This window comes from Prunus persica, chromosome G1 (assembly GCF_000346465.2).
Source record: "Prunus persica cultivar Lovell chromosome G1, Prunus_persica_NCBIv2, whole genome shotgun sequence".
Lineage (NCBI taxonomy): Eukaryota > Viridiplantae > Streptophyta > Magnoliopsida > Rosales > Rosaceae > Prunus > Prunus persica.
In genome coordinates this window covers 14,558,565-14,563,175 of record NC_034009.1, presented here as the reverse complement: position 1 = coordinate 14,563,175, position 4,611 = coordinate 14,558,565, and the positions used below count along the sequence as shown (strand labels likewise).

General features: G+C 34.3%; 1 long non-coding RNA gene across 1 annotated transcript; it reads left to right on the top strand.

Moving 5' to 3' along the window:
- Positions 2,067 to 2,735, top strand: LOC109946610. The gene is made up of 2 exons (XR_002269729.1): positions 2,067 to 2,565; positions 2,612 to 2,735. It is a non-coding gene; the product is annotated as an uncharacterized LOC109946610 (long non-coding RNA).

Genomic DNA, 4,611 nt, shown 5'->3' with positions numbered 1-4,611 from the left:
ATAATTCATGAGGTTCGAGAAAATGTCAAATAAAATAAAATTTTAAAGCTTTTTTGTGTTATACATCAGCAACTTCAATTTGTTAACATAAATCAATATACTCTAATATAGCTATGATGCAAAATGTATAAATATTTGGTGAATATGTTTTTAAAACAAACTAATCCCTGTTCGTATTTGGCATGGGACTGTGTATCCGATCAAATGTACTCCAACTCATTTATTATTTACCGTTAGATGGAGTCAAATTGAGAGATATGTTTGCGCCCTAATTTTACTTATCTTGTACAGGTTTTTTGAGCCTCTTTGGTTCATGTATTCTAGCTGTTCAATGATAATGTTATTATTATGATGGTAATTATCTTGGCTTTATTAATTAAAATTATATAGTGAAGCGGGATATTACAATTCTTTGGTTTAAGGGGTTTTAGTAATCATATTGGTTTTTAAGGTTAATAAACATTGTAGTGTAGTGAAAATCAATTTTTTTCTCATTCATCCTTGCTCCAATTCCTTCAAAACTTAATTCATCCTTGCTTCGATTCCTTCATACTCCAATTTTAATTTATTCCCATTCTAAATACAAAACTAAGTCATGTAACCTCGTAACAATTTACTATATTAAAAAAGGTGAGACTATTTGAATTAAACTTTCTTTAAATTTTTTTTTTAAAAAAAAGAACAACGTAACCCACTTCTTTTTTTCCAACAAAAAAAAAATAGTAACAATTTTTAATTTTTAAGAAAGGGTAAAATTGTGAATTAGGCTTAGATTAAATCCAAACCAAACCTTATGCACGCAATCCTCTACCATTATTATTCCATTTCGTTTTCATATTTGTAACAATCATAGCCTACTACTCATTAGGGGCCAACAATAAACACATTAAGGTCTATCATTATATCACAGGTGGACCATTATCTATAAACTTTAATAGATACAATAAAAGAGTAATAGGTATATATAATCATTCATTAAAAAAGAAAATAATAGATATTTGATTTTTAATAAATTACGAAATTCCAACAAACAATACAAAATAGACACATTATTATTTATATAAAAAATATTAAAAAATTACCTAACCAAATGTTAGAAAAAGGATTAGGTGCAAGCACGACGGAATCTTATTAACCAAAATGATAAGGTAGGCTAGGGCGCTACCTTTCATGTCAAGTGGTAAGGTAGAGCGCTATTCGATGAAGAAAACAAGAAGTGAAGACATAAAAGTATAAAGGTGAGTGTAAAAACATGACTTTTTCTTATTTTAATTTGTTACCTAACAAATACGAAATTTATGCCAATTTAAAAACCACTGTTTGAAATAAATAAAAAAGTTAATGAAACGAACATCCACTAATGGCAATGGAATGAGTAATTATAAAAAAAGCTTTTCACAAATAAATTCATTCTAACATGATATTTTATACAAAAACTCTTAGAGAGCCTTTTTGAAAAGAAAATCCTCACATTGCCACCCGAAACTCAAAGTGATCGACTTGGCCCTTTTGACCGATGTTTTGGGTCTCACGTTACCCCCCACTAAAAGGAAGAAGAAGTTCGGGGGGGCAATATAAGATTTGACTAATGTTTCAGGGGGCACCGTAGTAATTAAGCCTTTTATTATGTTTTTTTTTAATACAAATAATATTAGAGGAAAGGAAAATCGAACGAAGAACCTCACAAATGCAAGGATAAATATTATTAATCACTTGAACTACTTACAAGCCATTGCCCCTAATCACGGCTTGTAGACAAAAAAAAACAAAATTTTGATAATATTTAGGGTACTTATTTTTTACTCCAAGCCACTGGTGCTTATTTTTCTTCGTCACCATGCTCACTATGAGAATGTGAAGGTAAAGAGTTCTACATTGGAAAGTTGATAAACCTAGCAAGGGCTTAGGGCTTATAAGGAGTTGGGTTACTCCCTCCATAGCCAATTGATTTTGGAGTGGAACCTCAACTTCCTCCACTCACTTTTACTTTACAATCAAGCTTTGCTAGCGAGCACTTGAACTTGTATCTATATAAGGGAGAGGGGAAGCAAAGACCGATACTCAAACTCTTAATATTAAACTCCCTAAAGTGAACATGGAAAAGGGAGGAGGCGGCAGAAGCAGGAACCGTACATTTTCTGGCAATGAATTTATTGCAGGTGAACGCTGCAAGGATGCTGGGATACAGGACTCTTTCAAAGGACTAGGTCAAGATTTGCACAACATTTCTGACAATAAATTTAGTGCTGGTGAACGCTGCAAGGATGTTGGGATACAGGTCTCTTTCAATGCACTAGGTCAAGATTTTCACAACCTTTCTGGCAATAAATTTAGTGCAGGTGAACGCTGCCAGAATGTTGGGATAAAGGACTCTTTCAATGGGTGAAGGTGCTGTCAAATTTTATTGGCAACACCAGCCTGACGAGGTCTCCAGCTGGTGCTGCATCCTATAGTTTAGGAGAAGAAGAAGCGGAATCAATGTTAGAATAAACCAATTGAAGAAGGACATGATCAATAAGAAGAAAAAAGTAGTCTGCTGTTCTTCGATGCTTTAAGTTTACTGGTGTGTGTTCGATGTACGAAAACAAGAATTGATACAGCAAAGATCCAGGCTTGTAGGCTCTTATTATGAATAATTATTATTGTATAATATTATTGTAATTCCATTGCTTTTGTTTCGTTTGTACCAAGTTTGTGGGGATATTCTATCTTCTAATGTTGCTTGCAATTGTTTCGATCTTGTACAAGCTAAATTACTTGGTTTAGGAACATAGAGGTTCATTCATTGATGACAGGTTTCAACATGGTTTAAACTACAAGGTATGTGTTTTGGTTATGGGGATATGGTTACAGAAGTCAGTGGTTAAGCCAGCAGTTCTATTCTATTTATTTTGGATGACCATTGTGTTGAGAGATAAACAGAAGTGCTTCCTATAGAAGCATTCCCAAATGGGTCCATCCATATACACCCATACCAAGAGTTTACTAGCATCAAGAGAGAACAAAGACTTCATAGGAATACTAATATGGAGGATGCAAATAAGGTTCTCGATTGAAATTAGGACAGGAAATAATAATTCTTTGGTTTGGAAATTCGCTTTTCTCTTGAACCTCTTGTAGCATGTATCACTTGGGCTCATTTTTTCTTTTTCTGTATTTCTCTATCATAATTAAGTTCTGGTTGTTGGATTCATAAATCCATGTTTTGCACAATTGAATTATATTGACATACATTCAGCTCGTATTTGCATACTACAGATGTCTACAAGAAAGGCTAGTACGGATGTCCATGAATTTGAGGGAATGTTTCTAGGGTTTCATGTGCATTTTAAAGTGACATCGGTTATTGGGCATGTTTTCAGGTTAATTTTTCTCCCGAAGCTATCACCTTTGAAATCTAGCAATCCTTCCCAAATGTTAAATTGTCAATGCTATCTGGTATAATCGTCAAGCTTTAGGCTCAAGTTTAATCTTCTAACTTAGTGACGCCCTTTCTTTCAAAATCTAGTGTAGATTCTCTCTCTCTCTCTCTCTCTCTCTCTCTCTCTCTCGTGTTTTGTTTGCAGATTATTATTTATGTACTGTTTCGCTTCCAGTCCATTAAGAATTTCTCTTTGTTGTGTATGATTGAAGCAATCGAACATATATCTTTTGAATATTGATGTAGAACAGATGGCAGATTTTATCACGGTTGAGCTAGAAAAAGGACGTAGTGGGAATATGCAGTTTTGTCGTCCAAGCTCCGATTAGGACGCAAAATACCATTTCGGAAAGGGAACGACGCCACGAGTGTAACTCACTGCTTTGCTGTGATATATGATGGATTTTGGCATTCTGAGGTCGTTTGGCCTTCCAAAACTGCAGTTAAAGTTTGGTAGTTAATTTTCCAATAAATTCTGTTTTGGACAGTTTAGGAGTTACGTTATTAAGACTCCAAATTAATTCTGTTTTTTCAGTTTTATGTAATAACTCCCCTAACAGTTGAAGGGTTGAGGGTTATTGAGAATTGTGTATTTAGACAGGTTTGTCTAACGTTTCTGGCAACTCAATTTTTAATAATATTATTCTAAGAGAGCTTCTCTTAATTTTCTGGTGGAATCCAGTTTTTCTTGTTACTCAAGGTTTCGCTTGAGACCTTTGTTGCTTGTGCTGCGTCAAATATATTCCATTTGATTGACTGATCTAAAGATATTTTGTTATTTTTCAGCTTCTTGTTCATGTAATTGCATATCCGTATATCTATATTCCTCTTCTATTTGTATATACTTTCTTTAGCCCACCATACGTTTCCCTTTACAGAGATCAATATGGTTTGTGTTATTGGTGGGGTAACTAGAAATTTTATGCTGCAAATAAAGGCCACTATAATTTTTGCACTAGAAACACAGTAAACCAGAAGCCCGCCGGGTGTACCCTTACAAGATCTGAGAAACAACAATGTTACCTTCAATCATAGCAACTACAACAAACATGTACACATCCCAAAATTTAACACAAATTAGCCTAAATGCCAGCTACCTCTCAGTCCTCAGCCTCCCAACTTTCATCCTAAAAGATACTGCTATTTGTACCCATCACAGCTGCGTTCTACCCTCTTTCTCTGCATAGCTG